Consider the following 19,451-nt stretch of genomic DNA (forward strand, 5'->3'; position numbering starts at 1 on the left):
CTGCCCCAGGGCCTTTGTGCATGCTATTCCTTCTGCCTGGACTGCCTTGCTCTTGCTTTTGACATGGGAGGCTTCTTCTTAACCTTTCAATCTTGGCTCAAGTGTCACCTCCTGAGATGTGCCTTCTCCAACCACCTCCAGTTAATCCCCTCCTAATATTCCTCTTATTGGCTATAGCTCCTTAATCCCACTTACCTCTCTGTGTAATTCTGTTTCTATGTATCTATTTAGAATCTGTCTTTCCTATTGGAATGTAAACTCCAGGAGGACAGGGACCTTGTCTTTATCACTTGGCAATATGTGCTTCTCATTTAGGTGGGTGCTTGGCACATAGTAGGCTGACATAAACAAAACCATCTGGGAAATATTTTCTCCCTGAGGTTTTTGCCAGACATATGGTTGCTGAGGAAAAAAATCATGACAGAACTGTGTCATTCCAAATGAAAAAAAAACAGGCTAAAGGGAGGAGTTTGTTGAAAGCAGTTTTGTTTTAGAAACCAGTCCTTGGAGTCTCATCACTAGACACAGTCTTACGAAAGTTAAACAAAAGGAATAGAAAGCATAGGAAACTAACTTTTTACTGGGGGCTTACTGTGCACCAGGAGCTTTTCTAAGTGTTCTACAGAGATTATCTCATTTAATCCTCATAATAACCCAATGATGTCAATTCTGTTATTAGCCACTCCATTTTACAGATGAGGGAGTTGAGGCCCTGAGATATTAAGCAAAGTGCCCAAGGTCATGTATCTAGCGAGAGACAGAACCAAAAGTTGAACCCAAGGTGATCTGAGGCTGGGAACTGAATCATGCATGCCCCCAAGCTACCCTGCCACAGCTCTGATCGACTATCATTCCCACTAGACTGGGAGCTTCTCAAGTTCAAGGACTTTGTCTTCTTCATTTTTGCTTCCCCTGTGTCTAGAATAGAACCTGTTCCAAAACAGGTACCAATCAATATTTGTTGAGTAAATGAGTAAGGGAGGGAGTGAATCCCTGTTCTTTTATTTTCTCAGGCACAGGCTTATGGGCTCATGTTTATTTCCCTGGCTTGCATTAAAATGTAGCACTGGCGACAAGGTGTGTTCTGATGTGAGAGGTCCCTCTCCCTGTGGGATACAGGGGGTACTGGTGCTGACTGAGCAACCTCAGCACAGCGTTTCTAGAGCAAGGCGCTTGATTGTAAGAGTTTCATTTTGTCGTCCATCTAAAAAGTAGCTGGACCTGTTTAGGACTAAAACAAACTTTCAGTTTTCCAATCTGATCTCAAATCCTTTGCAGAAGGAGGCAGAGTGAGGGGGAGGAGGAGGGGAGAGTTATAAATAAACAAATACCCACAAACCCGCTGGTTTTTTAAACAGAATTTGCTTCAATCAGTGCTGCGCCACATTTTCCCAACTGGCCTCCGTTATGAGAACAAGTGGGAACTTTCATACTGAATGGCTTTCTTTTTTTCCCTGATCAGATGAATGGTAGAAGTTTGGGCTTGGGAGGCAAATTTCAAACCCTCAGCACACAGTTTGCTGTCCTACTGTGCCCGGTCCATCACACACAGTGCCCTTCACAGCCTACCTAGTCATCACATCTGCTGCTTCAGCCCTCCAAAATAATTGGGTCATTGTTTTATTACACCACTGAGAAAGCTGCGAGTCTGTTAGGATTATGTCATTGACATTTGCGTGAAAAGGCAATCATGATATGCTGGTCATTTCACACAGCTGGGAATGCAACTCTGTTGTCATTGTGTGAGGTTCTCATCCAACCCCTCTGACTTCGTGTCACAGCCCAACAAGTGTCAGTGGATCGCCCTGATGTCTGTCACCTTCCAGGGGTTTTCTCGCCCTTCAAAAGACTAAGCAGGATCTAACTCTTTTCAGGCACTTGGACTTTTTGGCTTGTAGGGACAGAGGGCTGAAGGTGAGAGATGCCTGCTTTTCCTGCGTGTGGAGGTGTACACTCTAGTGGCGGGATGCTGTAATACAATGTCATTTGTTCACTGACTGCTGATTGGACCCAAGGACAGTTTTGGCCGGAGAACAAATGATGGCTAACGTTGTCTGTGGGGGAGGACTATTTAGACAATTTATGAATCAGAGTTTTGTGGTGATTTCTATTGTGTGTTCCTTTCAGTAGGACCTGTGCTTTGCTTGCAGTTGTCAGTGTGCTTAAATGCGGGTCTCTGTGAGTGTCATTCAAGTCTATTTGCACTTATCAACAGGTATTAATGATGGCAGAGCATCTCAGTTGCAAACAAGGAAATGACTAGCACTGATTATAGAAGTATACATAGAGCCCAAATTCATGTGCCAATTCTGCTGTTGCAACTCACTGATCTTTTTTCCCCACTAGTGTTCTAGCTGAAGTTTTATGGTGTGTGGCCATTAACGTACTCTTCAAAGGAATCTGTTATTGACCCCTGTCCATCCCTCTTCTGGTCCCTGTCCTTGCCAAGCCCGCCCTTCCCAGCCACCTTGAGGTGTGAGAGGTACAGGCAGCCCAATAAGGTAGTCAGCTGAAGAGATATAGTGGCTTACATGCAAATCTCCTAATCCCCTTTGCCATGATTATAAAGAACTCAGGTTCCTAAATTTTTCTTGGCAGCTGATTCCAAGTGCCTCTGGGCGCTTTGGTATTTGTACTGTTCCTGCTTTTGATCTTACACTGCAGTTTCCCTTTCTGTAAAATGGGGCTCTTGCTGCGATCAAATGAGAGAAGTTACCCAGAGCTGGCACGGTGCCTGATGGGGAGAGAGTAAGTGCTCAAGCAATAGTCCTTGCCATCTCCTTTTCCCTGTCCTGGCTTCTTCTGGTTCTGTTTGCTGTACCTCTTATATTGGCCCTGGACCACGGCCTGTTCCCTCCCCTGACTGGCAAGCCAGGTCCTCCACTCCTCAGACAATCCAAACCCCCTTTTCTGGCAGCTTTCTGTTGTCCTTAACCTGTCCCCATGCGGCACTCAGTGCAACCACGGGCAGACCTCTGCCAGCTGCTGTCATTAACCTGTTGAATTCTGGCAGGGAAGAATCAGCTTCCAGACAGGAATTTGCATGTTGGGGCCAGACACAAGACCAGGAGGCCAAGCCATATTTAGTTGCCTCCTCCAGTTGTGAGCCAGTCACCCACATTCTGGTTACAACCAGATGTTTCACACCCATGGCTGCAATACCACCCAAACGGTTGCTAGCATAGAGTGGTTTTCACCATCAGAAACGTAACCTGTGTGTCACTTCTCAAATTTCTTAAACCAGCTACCCACACCTGGGTACTTTTCCCTTGAAAATGATCGCCTTGTTAGGCGTCTTGTAGGAATTTTAATTTGGAAGCGCTGGGAGTACTTATGCTCTTTACAAAGGGGTCCCTGATTACTTTCATTGTCAGGGAGTTAAAATATTGGAGAAGATAATGAGATCTTCCCCAGGCTCACCTGCTTTTTGGAAATGCTCCTCAGTTGCCTTGGCCAACAGCCAATCCAAACACTAAAAAAAAGAGAGAGAGAATGCAGGAATCCCAAATGCCATTCTTGGTGCAAGCCCAAACAAGAACGGGGGGGGGGGGGGGGGGGCCGGGGGCGGTGTGGGAACCACAGAAAGTGGAGAATAGGTAGTTTTTGCATCCTAGGCTGGGAGCTGATCTCTGCCAGCCCTCCCCCCCCTGACATGTCCGGTCTCTTCTCAACTCATAAAGAGGACATGATGGTGACATCATACAGCAGACTCCCCTGCCAGAGTCAGTCACTCAGCCCAAGAGGTTTTCCAGTCTGGCAGGTCACCTCAGGGCCAAGAGTAAAAGGTCTATCCAGTGAGTTCTCTGCCATGATTGGGTTTCAACTGCTTAGGCTTTTTTTCCCTGCTTTGGCTTCAATGGTTATTGGTGTATGTGCTTCTATGCATTTGGGAGGGGTGACGTGACCAACTGTTCTGTGTGTAGGTGTCAAATTTTTACTTTTCAACACTTTATCACATTCTCAGAGACCCTCTCAGTTCCTGCAACTGCAAGGTTGTGCTGTGAAACAGGCTTCTTTCTCTGCATTCACTGGGAATGGTTTATTCTGATAACGTTAAATTCCCATTGTTTCCAGCATGAGGTATTACATCAGAAGAGGCAGGTGGTTAAGTGTGTAACCAGCTCTTACTGGGAATTCTCTCTTCCTCCTTCAGATCCCTTGTAGATGCTAAAACGTGTCTGGAGTTTCTTTCATGCCATTTTATTGAAAATTCATATTCACTAATTCAAACAGATTTTTTGAGTCATTATGTGTGAGGTACTGTACTATGATATGCTTTATATTCCATATCTTATTTCATTCTCACCACAAAGCAGTAAGGGAAGTACTGTCATTATCTTAATTTGACAAACAAAGAGACAGGCTCGGAACATAATGCAAGATCACACAATCTATATGTGGGGAGGTAGGATTCAAACCCAGGCTTATCTGATGCAACGGCACTATACTGCCTCCACATAGCATATTTCAGGCCTCTCACAGCCCTTGAGAACAAAATGAATCCTTGATGAAAATGCCCTACTCTATATTTCGCTAATCGTTACAATTACTACTGCTATTACTACTGCCACTGCTGCTATGGTTACTGGTGCTATTATCATTTTCCCAGCACAGGCATGTGCTTTATACCTAGCTGCCAGTTGTAGAGTTCAAGCCTAGGCTCATATGAGTCCAGTACACCCATCCCACTTATTTTTTTAAAATATATTTATTTGGCATCAGGTCTTTGTGTGGCATACAGGATCTGCGTTGCAGTGCTTGGGCTCTCTAGTTGTGGCACATAGGCTCAGTAGTTGCAGTGTGCGGACTTAGCTGCCCCGCTGCATGTGGGTTTTTAGTTACCCAGCCAAAGATTGAACCTGCATCCCCTGCATTGGAAGGTGGATTCTTAACCACTGGACCGCCAGGGAAGTCCCCGCCATTCCACCTTTTTGCACTGCTTGGAATAACACCCAGAAGATGGAAGACATACACTCCTCAGGTAGGTTACTGACTGCTGGCTCAACTACCAACATTCACCCAGTGGTTAGTGAGCATGTCAGATGAATGATATATAGCTCCTGCCCTTGAGTTGCTTGTAAGACCTTCTAGGTAGACAGATATGGGAAGCATTCATTTAAATGCATTAAATTTACCTGTGGTAGAAAACAAACATGATCTGTAATTCATATGCTAGACTATGTGTAAATGGGAACTGTAAAGGGCTTGAAAGGGACTGGACTAGTTTAATAGTAAGAATAAGGAACAGGAAGACTCAAACTAGCTAGCTACCTGTGCCTTTAACCTCTCTGGGCTTCTGTTTCCCCAGCCAGGGCCCCAAAGTAATAGTCGTAGATTAGGTACTTTACTGTGCACCAGGCACCGTCCTAAGTGGTCTCCATGTAGTCTTGAAGACCATTATTCTCACGTTCCCTTCTCTGGAGCTCAGGCTCAGAGACTGTAGGCAATATGCTTTAGGTCACATAGCTCTTCAGTGGCTGATTGTGTCTATCTCTAGAATCATCCCAGGCCACTTACTTGCATCGCCTCCCTTACCTCCTGACTGAACTCCAAGGCAAGTGTGCTCTACTCTGTTGCCTTTAAATGAAAATTAAAATCAAGGAGAGTCTTGTTCAGTGGAGCCAAGAGGATAAACATTCGAAATAGCAATTAGTAGGTAGAAATGTTGCCAGGAAGAGCTATACAAAAGCACAGAAAGACACCCAAGGGAGTTAACAATGTTGGGGGCGCAGCGGCGGTTGCACATTGATGTTTAATTGGATCCCTGCCAGCCCTTACCTTCCTCTTTCACCTTCCTGCTGTGTAATTTCTCAGGTTTCTCTAGAGAGCACACCCCACCTAGGGGTAGCCAGAGCCACCACAGGAGGGCACCAGGCCAGGACTGTCAGGCCTAGGGCAGTTGGGCTCTGGGCTGGAAACCATAAATAACAACTTTAATGAAAGGCAGCTTTGGCCAAGAGCCCTGTCATTTCTTAAGAGATTCTGGGCCTCTTCTATGGACCTAGTTACTTGAGAAAGGTCCTGCCATAGTATATATAACAACAAGGATAATGATATAACAGTTGCCCTTTAGTGAACATTTACTATGGGCCAGGCCCTTGCTGAACACTTCCAGACACTAACTCATTTAACCCTTGAGTAGCCCTATGAAAACAAGTGTTATGGTTTCCCTCCTTTTCTATAGGAGGTATCAAGCTCATAGAGGCTAAGTAACTTGCTCAAGTTCATAGCAAGTGGGAGCTAGAATTTGAAGCCTGGAGCATCTGGTTTGGGGGCTAGAGCTCTTAATTCCTGTATTTAATAAATGTCTGTTAAAGGAATAAACAGATGAATGAATGGACAAATGTATTAATTCATTTCACTTTACTTTAACAAACATTTATTGAGTGCCCTGTGTCAGCCCCTAGGCTGGGCATTGAGGATTCCAATGTTAAACATTTAAACACAGGCACACCCACTCCATGGCCCCTGTGCATGAGCTCACAAAAGAGCTCTCTAATGTGGCATGATTTCTTCTGGGGAAAAGTAATTCAAGTTTCTTGAACAGCAGTTTTTAATGATGCTATTAAATTTAACCCAAAGCAGGGGTTGTGCACCGGGTAGCGAAGAGTTTCAAATGAGAAAGTGTCTTTGATTAATCATCGATTCAGCCAGAGAATGGTTACTATCAAAAATGGAGCTACAACTCCGATCACATTAACTAACTCTTCTTCCATCTATCATGTCTATATGCTGTCGAACCCTACCATGGTACAAAAATTATCTGTACTCTAATGGACAATTATCCCATCCATCATCTCTTGGCCCTGCTGATTGCTGGCACTCTACTTGCCCACGGAAGGGAGTTATAAGTAGTCACGACCGATGATGCACTGGAAAATTGCTTATTTTTACACATTTCAAATCCACGCAGAATGAATGTTTTTGCAGGCTGCCCTTTAAGCTATATTTGCTTTCCTGGTTATATAAGAGCAGGTTATGAATTCTTTACCTGTATGTGAAATGTGGCCACTGTGAACATTTCAAAACCCCTCTAGGCAGCAACCCTATAAATATTAAAATAACAGATGGATGAAACACACCTGGGGTTATAGCAGAGGCGCACGCCCTGTACCTGGGGCTTGGGCAGCTAGTCAGTCATGTCAGGGTGATCACTATCTTTCTTCTTTTCCAGGCATTTTGAAGAGAATCCCAAGTTGATTAGGGTCGAGGTAACGACTCATGATGTTGAAAGCATGGGTTAAGTGGACAGTGAGAAATGCCTGTTAAATTCTCTGAAACGATTACTATGAGATTTGAGGACAGAAATGCCCCACTCCCCAACCCCCCATCCCAAGTCTGGTAATACCTCTAACTTTTGATTGCAGTAACCAACATGCCCAGTGCAATCAGACTCACCAGTTGCCCAAGGCAAAAAGCCTAGAGTTGTTTTTCCCACATCTTTATTTTTCACCTCTCTGTTCAGCCAGTCAATAAGCCCTGCCAAGCTTACTTCCTAAGCATTCCTCAAATATGACCCATTTTCTCCATTTCTCCTGCCAGTGCTTTAGTTCATGACTTCCTCACAGTCTTCTCTTGCCTTGATTCCTTCAGTAGCTTCCTGTTTCCTCACCTCTCATTTTCCCCTCAGCTACAATTCTCCTCAAAGTGGCCTGAGCTATCTTTCCAAGAGGCAAGTTAGACCATTTCCCACCTCCTCCTCCATTCAGGTAGTAAAGAATCTGCCTGCAATGTGGGAGACCAGGGTTCAATCCCTGGGTAGGGAAGATCCTCTGGAGAAGGGAATGGCAACCCACTCCAGTATTCTTGCCTGGAGAATTCCATGGACAGAGGAGCCTGGCACGCTACAGTCCATGGGGTCACAAAGAGTTGGACATGATTGGGTGACTAACACTTTCTTTTCTTTCCTCCACTGAAGTGTAACTCAATTTACAATACCTGAGACCAGAAGCTCTCAAAGTGTGGTCATGGGGCCAGCAGCCACAGCATCTCTGAAAACGTGTTAGAGTAGGTACTTCTTAGAGACCTACTGAATGAGAAACTCGGGGTACACCACCCCCCCATTTGGGTCCGACAAGCCCTCCTGGTGATGCTGATGAGTGTTCAGATTTATACCTCCCGCCCTAAAGCCCTGGTTCACAATTCTACTTGCACATCAGTATAAACCTGGGGCGCTTTTAAACATTCCAACGCCTCCCCCTTGGGCTTATTAAATCTGAGTCCCTGGGAGTGGGAGCTATTCATCCGTGTTTTTTAAGAGTTCCCCAGGTGATTTCAGTTTGCAGTCAAAGCTGATGACTACTGTTCTTCAAGATGAAGTTCCAGCTCTTTGGTCCTGTCTTCCCACGCTCCTCCTATCCTCCTTCTAGAATCATAGGGGATCATTTACAGTTCTCTGAGGCCACAGTCTCTTACCTCTGAGCATCTGCACACATCTCCCCCCTTCCCGCCCCTCCCTCTCCCTCCTGATGCCTTCTTGTCTACAACACAGAGATCAGAAGACACCTCTACAGAAGAGCCTTCCCTGATCCCCTGCCTCCCCGTCTGGGTGAGATGCCTCTCCCCTGAATTCCCGCAGCATCCCCATCACAGCACTTTCCCCATCATCTCTTTATTCTCTGCTTAGTTGTCTGCTTCCCCTAGCAGCCTAAGAATAGGGACTCTCAAGGACAGTGCCTGGCACATAGTAGATGTGGCATGATTTTATACATTCTATGCCCTCTTCCTGGGTTGCTTGCCTGTGCCTTGTCCATGGGGTGAATTTCTACTCCACCTTCAACATACAGCTCAGATATTACACCTTGGTAGAAATCTCTGAATCCCCTGTCTGGGTTAGGGACTCTTTCTCTGGGTTCCCACAACACTCTCACCTTAATCTGATCCTGGCCCTTAGCACATGGGGTAGTCATGGTCTGTTTACTTATCTGTCTCCTTGCTGCGAGCAGCTTGAGGTCGGGGGTGGGGCCATGTGCATCCCCAAATCTCAGCCCCTAGCACCGTGCCTAGCACATCTCATGTGCTCAGTAAACATCTGGAGAATGGATAACTGAGTAAAGTGAAGACCGTTTCCTTCTCCATGTCTGCTGTCACTATTCCTGTCTGGACCATGGTTGCTTTATTGCAATAGTCCCCTGACTAATCCTCATCTCTGCTTTCTCCAGTCCATCTGTTACCTGCCTCCCCCCCCACCCACCCACCCAATTCCCCACATGGCTTTCTAAAACCACAGTCACCACATCCCTCTTGGACTCAAACACTTACAGTGATTCCTCATTGTCTGCAGAGCAGATATCGGAATGGCATTCAAGGTCCTTTCCAACAGTGCCCCTGTCTTTCCTGCCATACCTCTCCTCATTGCCCTATATATAGGACTGGCTATATCATTTGTGGGTGGGGTCTGGGGCAAAATGAAAATGTAGAGTCCCATTGTAAAAAATTTACTCAGATGTTCAAGACAGCAACAGCAGCACATTCGACCAAGCATGGCGGGGCCCTGTGAGTGCCAGGTCCTGTGCATGGGCACAGGCCTGCCCCTGCATGTGACCAGTGTGCTAGCCAGATGAACTCACTGTTCCCTCAACTGCTGTGTGGGCTCATTTTCTCCGTAATGTTGGTCAGGCTGTTCCCATCTCCTCTACTGCTGTCACCACTCCAAAGCTCCTCTTCCCCACAGATCTGCCTCTTCCCTGTCCTTTGGGGACCTCCTACCATTTCAGACCACAGTAGTTTCTACCACACAACCTGAGAGCCGTGATTATTTTTCGGTATGTAGTCATGTCTCTGTACTGACTTTTAAGCTACTTGAGGGCATAGATACTCTTGTGTTCATCTTGGCAGTTTCTATAGATCTAACACAGTGCTTTGTACTCATCTCAGTCAATTGACTGACTCAGGGAAAATATGGCCCAGCTCCAGTAACCAAGTGTGCCAAAAAACATTAGACACTGAGAACCTGACTTGAGTCCCTCGTGATTAGCTGTGTAATATTGAAAGAGTCACTTCCTTCAAAGCCCTAGCTTTGCCCTCTACAAAAGATGATACTTTAATTATTTTCTGCTGGTATCTTGTCCTCTGCTAATGTTTTCAAAATCCTCTTTTGTTTTTTAATGCACCTAAAATTTTTAAAAATACATATTTTATATCACATAATTGCAATATCTGAATCTTGAGGATCTGATTCTGTTTCTGTTTTTACTGGCTTCATGGTGTGCTTTGTAGTAATTTTGGATTATGAGTTCATGTTCAGCCAGACTCTATTGATGGGAATCCGGAATCAGATGGAAGGTGTGTTCCTCCGGTAAGAATCTGTGTTTGCTTCTTCCAGGTGCTTCAGGGCATTGTTAACCCAGCAATACTTTGAGTGAACTATTTATTCCCAAACACAAGAGCCGTGCCTTATTTGTCTATATGATCCAAGCTTACCCTGTAGATGTTCAATGTGGATTTGTTGATTGAATGGATGAATGAATAAGACCTCTATGAGTGTTTCGGAAGCCCAATAAGAACTATAACCTCTGGTGCTAACAAAGGACAGTAGGTGCATTAGGAAAATAATTACTAACATTTATTGAGTACTTATTATGTGCTAGGTATCATTCTTAGTGCACCATGTGTATTAATTAATTTGATTCTCACTATAACTCTGTGAGGTAGGTACTATTGTTGTCTTCATTTTACAGAGGAGGCTCAGACAGGCTGAGTAACTTGGCCAAGGTCACACAGCTAGTGAATGGTGGAACTCAGATATGAACCCAGAGATACATTCCCCCCCCCCCCCACCCCGGAGATACATTTAACCACCATCTTATACTGAAGGAGGGAGGAATAGTCATGATAGTAGCAGTAAGAGTAGAAAATTTCCATACTGTTGGAGGGACCTCAGAGTCATCCAGGCCACACCAGGCATGGAGGGAAACATGGCATAATCTTGTATCATCAGTTAACCCTTGTATGTAGGCTTCCCTGCCCCAGCTAGAATAGGAGCAGTTTGAAGGCAGGAACCATGGTTTACAACTCATTGAAATGTTTCAAAGATATTTGCTGAATGAACAAATGAGTTTAAAATTCATTTAAGAGTAAACACATGAATCCTTTAAATAAAGTATATAACATGTTACATGTCAGACAAACTGGCAATGAAGATTTCACTTTACTTTAAAATTTGAAAATGCCTAGATGTGATCATAACACAGTCCGGTACAGTCACACCTTACATTTGTCTCAGTGCATGCCACTTAGGACCCTTTGAGAAAGAAGGAAGAAACTTGGATTCTGCCATCATAGGCCCTGAGGCTGTCAGGAACCAAAGGCCACTGTATTTGTAACCCATCCCTTTGGCCGCTATCCAAATCTAGGAGGGCCTGAAGGAAAGGGGGGCTTTATTTTCTCTTGTCCTTGCCAAGGCTAGGAAAGAATTTGAATGTGGACTCTCAGTAAACATTCTGGGTCTTCCCTCCAGCACTGGTCTGATGGAATGAAATCCCCAGTCTCTACCAATCTTGGTTCAATATTTACCTGGGGATTTGCAGTGAGCCTAGGGACAGGATTCCAGAATGAAGAGGAATGGAGTTGGGGAGTGAGGGGAGGGGTGTGTGTGTGTGTGTGTGTGTGTGTGTGTGTACTGTGTGAGGAATGGCAGGCATGGGGTGGGTGGTACCAGGTTGCAAGGCAACGAGAGTGAGGTCTGGACAGAAAGTGTTGGAGTTACATACTGGTTCCCTTCCCAGGACTTCCCCTTGCTGAAACAACTCAGATTGAGGCAGTTAGCCACCCAGGTTCCCAGCTTGACTTTCCTTATGGGTGTGTGTGGGGGGGGGGTGATGATTAAGAGGGTGAAGAGAGGCTCTGGGAATAGGAGTTTGCCCCATGATTGTGCTGATATATTCATTGCCTCTATCCTGCTAGTGGACACACAGCAAGCCGTTCCCTCTCCTACTTCCTGGACAGACCAGGACTCACTGCTAGAAAACCCTTGGGGACGTCATTGCCAAAGAATGTAATATGGAGCCCGTTGGATCTGAGGAGCACGAGCAACATTCAGGCAGCTGACAGGGTCTTGGCTGGAAAGAGATATGGAAGTTAGGAGCATGCAGGTGAGAGCTGAAATTGCCCAAAGGGAGTACATAGAAAGAAAAGCGGTGAAAAGGGCTTGCGGAGGTATTATGGTCTGTGAGGTGGGAACAGGACGTGCGAGTCATAGGTTTGAAGAGCCTTCGTGTATTCATCCATCCATCCATTCACTCAACGTTTACTGAGCTTTGTGCCAGATACCAAGTTTGAAGAGGAAGTTGGGGATTCAAGAGGGAGAAGGGTTAAGAGGGGATCCCTGGGTGGATTCAGATGAAGGAGAAGGGAGGGGCGTAGTTGCTGGGCTCTCTCCTGCTAGGAGAGCAGTTCTGTTAACACAAAGCTGCTCCCCCACCCCCGCACCTCCTCCTGTCTACCCATCCGCACAAGAGGAGGAGCCACATGGCTGCTTCCTACCGCCCTGTACCCCTTCCGCGTTCTTTCTAGGCACTTAACTGTGGCGCCAGCAGCACCCCTACTGAGAGCTCAGGCAATCCCCAGGGGCGGGTTGGTGGGGGCGGTGCGGGGAGGGATGACAGTTTGGAAAAAAAGAGCCGGATGGAGAAGGAGCTGTCTGTCTGTCTGTAATTAGCTCCAGCTGCTGTTGCGCGGCAGCGCTGGGGGCGTCGGGAGTGTGAATGCATGCGGATGAACCTGCGTGCGTGGCTCCTCATTGCTATCACTGTTTTTCACCGTCTTGTGCGCTGGCTTCAGCCTCGCAGCTCTGCAACCTCTCCTGTCCCCCGAAGGTCCCAAAGGACAGAGTGTTCCACAGGCAGCACCAGCTTGAATCACTAATGCTGCTAAGCAGAAGGACAACAAATATAGGCCCCCATATGTCCTGGATACACGAGCCCCTGCTCTCTCCCTCCACCCCCGCTTCCTGACTGTTTCCTACTGACTGAAGCCCAGCACTTGAAATTAACAACACCTTAACTTCTGGCAAAGAGCTTTCACAGCTGTCAGGCTGTGCCTCCTCAGACAGCCAGAGGGGCAGCATTTTACAGGTGAGGACCCCGAGACCCAGGCAAGCAGGGAGATTGGCGCAGGGTCACCTGGCCAGTTGGTGGCAAAGCTGTGTCTGGGATGCAGGTGGCTGGTTCCCGGCAGGGCGCTGCCAAGAGGGCTGATACCGGGTGGCGCTGGCTGCTGCTCTCTGTGTGCTCCCGAGAATCTGGAAATCATGACTCTAAGACCTGCCTCAGCAACTGATGAAATCTAGGACCTCTGAGGCTGAGCCCAGACTAAGAGCTTATTTAGAGCCGGCTGCCGCGTGCCCACCACGGAGCCAGTGCTTTTGGTGGCCTGAAACAGGGGTCCAGCATAGCCCCTGCCCTTAAAGAGAGACTGAAGGGAGAGACTGAGCTTAGACACCAAGTCCAAAGGGAATCGCAAGGGCTTCCCTCTTTTCTGCTAACCAGTCTGCTACCAGGGACCATGACTCAGAGACCCCTGCACTCACCTCCCTCCTGACCCAGCCCTGTGGAATGATGGGTAGCAAGGGCTAAGGGTGAAGGATAATGAATTTGGGGGAAGAAAGGCAAAACTAGGGTTCCTGCTAGGTGTCAGGCACAGTGTGCCTGATACATATTATACATATGTCATCTAAATGACATCTATATCTTTATACATAAACACATGCATACCTAACCTGACTCTCATCCATATAGAGACTTTAGGACAGTGTCTGGTAGGTACTAATAGAAAGCACCCAGAGGATGCTAACTATTCTTCCTTCTTATCATTGCCATCTCCTTTATCATTATCTACATTATCTCAGTTAATCCTTCTAACTCTGGGAGGTAGCAACTATTCTTTTCCTGCTGGACCTAAAAATAAGGAAGCCAAGAGTTTATTGTATTCAACCCTGGGGAGCGGGTACTGGGAATGCAAATGAGAACCCAATATCTTTGTATTGGTAGCCTTTGGGGACCTCTCCATCTCGCAGGACTAATGGGGCGCACATAAATACTCATGGTCCAGCTGTGCTGTGGTCAAATGGAGCAGCATCACCCGGGCACTGATGGTAAGTGATCTGGTATCCAGAAGTTAGGTGGGCTTTTCAGATGAAGGACATTTGAGCTGAATTTTGAGGGATGGAGGGTTTGGCCAGGAGGAGCAGTGGAGGGAGGGGAAGGACATTTGGGTAGAGGGAGCAGTATTTGCATGAAAGAGCCTGTTCCAGAGGGTGGGAAGATGGTTGGGGCGGCGTTGGGGGGTGGTGGTAGGGGTGGTTGGTGTGGGGGTGGTGTGCGATTGGCAGCAGCAGAGGGGGTGGAAAGGTGGTTGGGAGCAGCTTATACTAGGCTTTGTTGGCCAGTCTGAGTTTTGCACCTTGTTCTGTGAGCAAAGGGGCTCAAAGCAAGTTAGACCAATTGGGAGGCCATCTCAAGGCATGAAGTGGCAGGAGCTCTGACTCAGGAGTGTGCAGTGGGAGCAGGAGACCATTCCAGGGACATGTCACAGAAACCACAGGGCTAGCGTTCTGGAGTGTTGAGGTGAGAGAAAAGGTGACAATGACCCTGAGCTTCCAGCTCGGGCCCCTGGTGTTGCTGTTAACAGAGACAGGGTTGGCAGGGGCATGAGTGGGGACAGGTGACAAGTTCAGTGGGACTCGTAGGGTGTGGGATGCCAGTGGGACTTAGTGGACACATCCAGCAGGAAGTGGGGTGAGAGCTGAGGGCTGAGAACCCACCAGGGTCCAAGCGGCATTAGTTGACCCTGTGGGACTGGATGGAGTATCTCTTGTCCCGTTTACTCCTACAGGACAAGGGCTGGGGACAGAGCCAGGGGAGCCCCAGCATGAAAGGGGTGTGATGGTGGGGACACTGGCCCAGGGCGAGAAGACATAGCCCCTTCCAGAAACCCTGTCCCTTCTCCTTGGGACCAGTGTCCCTTTTCCATGGCTATGCTCCCACCAGTGAAGGGAGGTGCTCTGTGTGCAGAACTCATGTCACACGGGGGCGAGCCACTGAAAGGACAATCACTTCAGCTTTTGGGTTCTTTGGTGGGGGCGTGTCTTTTGATGAAATCCAATAAATGAACCACCAGGGATTTGGGACAGAAAGGACAAGTACAAGGGCTACATGATGACAGCTGGAGCATTCAGTGCAAACAACCGAGTCTTCAGTGCTGCGGAACTGGAAGCACATTCACGAGGGCATTTCTAAAGATCTACTCTGTGCGAACTGCCATGGGTCTCCTAGGAGCCCTAAAGCTTCAATTAGACCTAGCGGGTCCCCTAACCAAATGCCATAATACCATACATCTAAAGCCCCAGGTTAGCCATGAAAGTTTCAGTTACACTCTGAATGTAAGAGACTCCAAACTGCCATCTTGACAGCTATTTGATTTATTGTTAAATTCCTGGGACCGTATCAGTAGTGGTTCTGATGTGTGTGTGTGTGTGTGTGTTAGTAGCTCAGTCGTGTCCGACTCTTTGTGACCCCATGGACTGTAGCCCACCAGGCTCTTCTGTCCGTGGAATTCTCCAGGCAGGAATGGGGTGCCATTTCCTCCAGGGGATCTTCCCAACCCAGGGATCAAACCCACATCTCTTGCATTGCAGGTGGATTCTTTACCATCTGAACCACCAGGGAAGTATATATATATGCTCTCTCTCTATATATATATGCTGTATATATATATAATATGCTTATTTATATTATATATTTTATATAATTAATAGTAACAATATATAATATTAATAGTAACAATCATAGCATATCATGTTTCTTGAGAACTTAATGTAGGCCCAGCATGGTTCTAAACACATTAGATGAAATAATTCCTAATTCCACATGCACAACACTGTGAGGGGGTGTTACTATCTCTGTTTTACAGGTAAAGAAACAAATCACAGAAAGATTAAGTTGCTCAAGGTCATACAGCTTATAGGAGGCCTGGGTTGTGAGTCAAAGTCTACCAGTGTGGCTTTAGCATGCTAGTAACCACCCAGGCCTTCTGCATGCATGCATGCTAAGTTGCTTCAGTTGTGTCCAACTCTTTGCGACCCTATGGACTGTAGCCCGCCAGGCTCCTCTGTCCATGGGATTCTCCAGGAAAGAATACTGGAGTGGGTTGCCATGCCCTCCTCCAGGGGATCTTCCCCACCCAGGGATCGAACCTGCATCTCCTGCATTGCAGGCAGATTCTTTACCACTAGTGCCACCTGGGAAGCACCAGGCCTTCTAGAGCCTCTAGTAGCTCAGAACACCTCTAGATAAGAGTTCTCTGTCCATTTAGCACTTCAGATTGGTAGCATCACTGATTTTGATCTGCAGTTCAGATATTTAAAACTGCTCTGGGTGTTTGTGGGAAAAAACCTAGGAGTTGCTGCCTGAATGAGAAGTCAGGATTCAGAAGACATTTACACATGTTCTCCTGGGTAAGAGAGTCAGGATGGAGGCTGGGGCTGGTTATAGGAATCAGAGTCCAGTGATCTGCCTCCCCAACCCCTGCCCTCATTCCACAAGATGGAGTGCCATGTTTCTTAAGGTGTGGCTCAAGGAACGCTTTTTAAACATGCAGATTCCAGGGATGAACCCCAAGCCCAGATACTCTGTATCTCTGGAGATTATAGCTGGAATATGCATTTGAGCCAACTCCTGGACTGAAGTAGTTCCACAACCAGTCTCACTTAAGTCTCTAAGACTATGGAAGCCTGTCTTCTAATTCTATAGGTACCCAAAGTGTGCCTAGGGGGGCTTCATCCGCAGCCCCCTTGCCAAGTAGAATCAGGGAGGGCTCGAATGCAGAGAGCACGCTGAGGGCATGCCTGCACAGAAAGCAGAGCTCTTTTTTGCCACCACACCCCTTGAAAGAGTGAATCCTCTGGAGAGGGTGGGGAGGGGGAAGAGAGGAAGTGAAGGAAATCCTCTTGAAGCTGAAGCACCCTGGGGCCCAGACAAGGGGATGTCCTGAAGAGGGAGGGAGGATGGGAGACAGGGTGTCGGGGGTGCACGTTGGTGGGTCAGCAGCCACAGGATCAGAGAGCCACAGCGGAAGCAGCCATGGCTAGGTATTGATGCTGCAGTTGCAGTCAGCTTTACAGGAACCAGAGATTCAAAATTTTAGGTGGGACTCCTTTCCTTTTGTTGAGTGCTTGGAGTGGCTCAAATGGTAAAGAATCTTCCTGCAGTGCAGGAAACCTGGATTCGATCCCTGAGTGGGAAGATCCCCTGGAGAAGGGAATGGCAACCCACTCCAATATTCTTGCCTGGAGAATCCCCATAGACAGAGGAGCCTGGTGGGCTACAGTCCATGGGGTTGCTAAGAGTTGGACACGACTGAGACTCTGTACTCTCTAGGGAGCTTCACCCTTCTGGACCCCACCTTCCCAGAAATAACTCCATCTCACCACTAGGAAAGGAGTAGCAAAACTCAGTCTGTGGTCGAGGAAAGCCAAGGAAATGATTGCATGGATCCCTAATGCTGAATCTGTCTAGTTATCTACCTGGGGGATGGGGTGGATATAAAATCAGTGAGAGGAAAGGCTTGGGAATGCTCTCATGTGGTGGGACTGGGAAGCAAAGGAGAAGAGGGCTACTTTAAGGAAATGGTAACCCTAATGGTGGTAGATCTGCCTGGGACAGGACTACCTGCTGCTCTAACCCATTCTCAGATGATGGTTCATACAACAGAGAGCTGGAAATCTTAATCGTGGCTGATTTTTGTGAAATATTTACTTTGTACCTGGCACTATACTGGGCCTTACACGCATCACCTCATTTCACAACACTCTGATAGATCCTACTAATATTGTGCCCATTTTACAAACGAGGCTGAGAGAGGTTATATGACTTACCCAAGGCCATGCAGCTAGGGAGTGGCAGAGCCAGGATTTCAGCACAGGTAGTCTTACTCCCAAACCCTGTTTATTAGGTGGTAGGAAGGGTGTAGGGATATGGGGATGCCTTCCCCTGGGCCTGTGGTTCTACATGAGCAGCCCTTCTTTGCATCTGACAGCTTCTGGTGAACAAGGTGAGTGATTGTATTTATCATGAATTCCCTTGGGTATGAGTTCCCAATTGAAGGAACCGGGGGGGGGGGGGGGGGGGCGGGGCAGAGGCTCCAAGGCTAAGTCCCTATGAGATCCGCTCCTTTGATCCACCCTCTTGGGCTGGAGAAATGCCGGGGCTGAGGGGTCCCAGAGTATTTGATCTGTTTGATTCTTTGTACTGAGGCCTCTTCACATTTTTGAGAGTCCCTAGTTCAGTGGCTCAGACAACTGAGCCCGGGGGTGCCCATGCAGGGAACCCTTCTATCTCCTATCCCACTCTAGCAGATGAGCTCCTTCCTCTTCCCTGTCCCCAGGTTCATTAAATGCATCTTTGTCCTGTTACCCAAATTCTGCGTCTTGCCTTAGTAAGTTGTCTTGTAATTCACTTTCACGAGAACTTTCCCTTTTTGCCACTGGACTTTCTTGGTCCTTTTGGCCTTGACCTAGGTCCTGCTTCCAGACTCCTGCTCTGAGGTTTATCTCTGTACCTACAATAATCTCTTGTTCCTGCTCTCTCTTCTCCCTGCTATCAGAGTTGCCCTCAGGATGGGATGCATCCAGGTGAGGCTTAATAGATTGACCGGCATTTTAACTGGTGTCAAAGCCCCATGTCAAAGGGATTATGGACTTAAGAATTTTCAAGCCCTTGGGAGGGGATAGGGAGAGATTTGGAAGGGCAAGGGAATGTTCTTAATACTTCTGGAATGCCATGAAGTAGACATCAAATTCAGGCTACCACCAAGCCAGAAGTTGGCTTATTTTTTTAGAATCCATCACATTGAATGAACTCCCTCCTCTCACTCACCACTCAAGGTTTTGACTAAAAAGTCTTCCAGATAATGAACTTCTATGATGCAAGCATCATTTTCTCAGAGCTCTGTTGGAAGGACTGCGAAGCTCCATGAGTTACCAAAGACCACACAAACAGGCAGTAGTAGTCAAAGCAAAGCCAAATTCCTCCCGAGACTAGTTTCTTTCTATAACCTAAGAATGAATCCAATCTCCACCCGAGACAGGGTGATTTTCCTCTTTTCATTTATCCAGCACTGACATGAGCCCTCTTCTCTAATCTTCCTCAGACTCTTAGCAGAATACAAATAAGCTGCTGATTTTGCCAGTCTGAGAAATTGAAAGTAGTCAGTTTTGCTTTTTGTCTGCCAAAAGACAGTGTTCCTTCTGTGCTGCTATATGGGGGAAAAAGGGCAAGACCTTCTGACCTTGTTATGTTCCTATTCATGACCCATCAAGTCATTATGAAAGCCTAGAGGGACACTGTTTTTAGTATGGATCCTGGTAAGTTTATCCAGATAATTTCCTATCAAAAGCATCCCTCACACTCGCCTCCAAACATGTCCTGTCCCCTAAGAATGATTTGGTCTTGGTG

General features: G+C 47.0%; 1 protein-coding gene and 1 long non-coding RNA gene across 2 annotated transcripts in view; one reads left to right on the plus strand and one right to left on the minus strand.

Moving 5' to 3' along the window:
• LOC110143812 (uncharacterized) overlaps positions 1-19,451 on the minus strand; it is a 44,381-nt gene that overhangs the window by 23,651 nt on the left and 1,279 nt on the right. Inside the window, exon 2 of the long non-coding RNA XR_002315694.2 lies at positions 3,421-3,472. This is a non-coding gene — a long non-coding RNA (uncharacterized lncRNA). The remainder of the gene's footprint in view (positions 1-3,420; positions 3,473-19,451) is intronic.
• The window catches only part of RTL9 (retrotransposon Gag like 9), a 48,537-nt gene that overhangs the window by 11,270 nt on the left and 17,816 nt on the right, over positions 1-19,451 (plus strand). The window lies entirely within an intron of this gene.

This window comes from Odocoileus virginianus, unplaced genomic scaffold, assembly GCF_023699985.2.
Source record: "Odocoileus virginianus isolate 20LAN1187 ecotype Illinois unplaced genomic scaffold, Ovbor_1.2 Unplaced_Scaffold_1, whole genome shotgun sequence".
NCBI classification, from domain to species: Eukaryota; Metazoa; Chordata; class Mammalia; order Artiodactyla; family Cervidae; genus Odocoileus; species Odocoileus virginianus.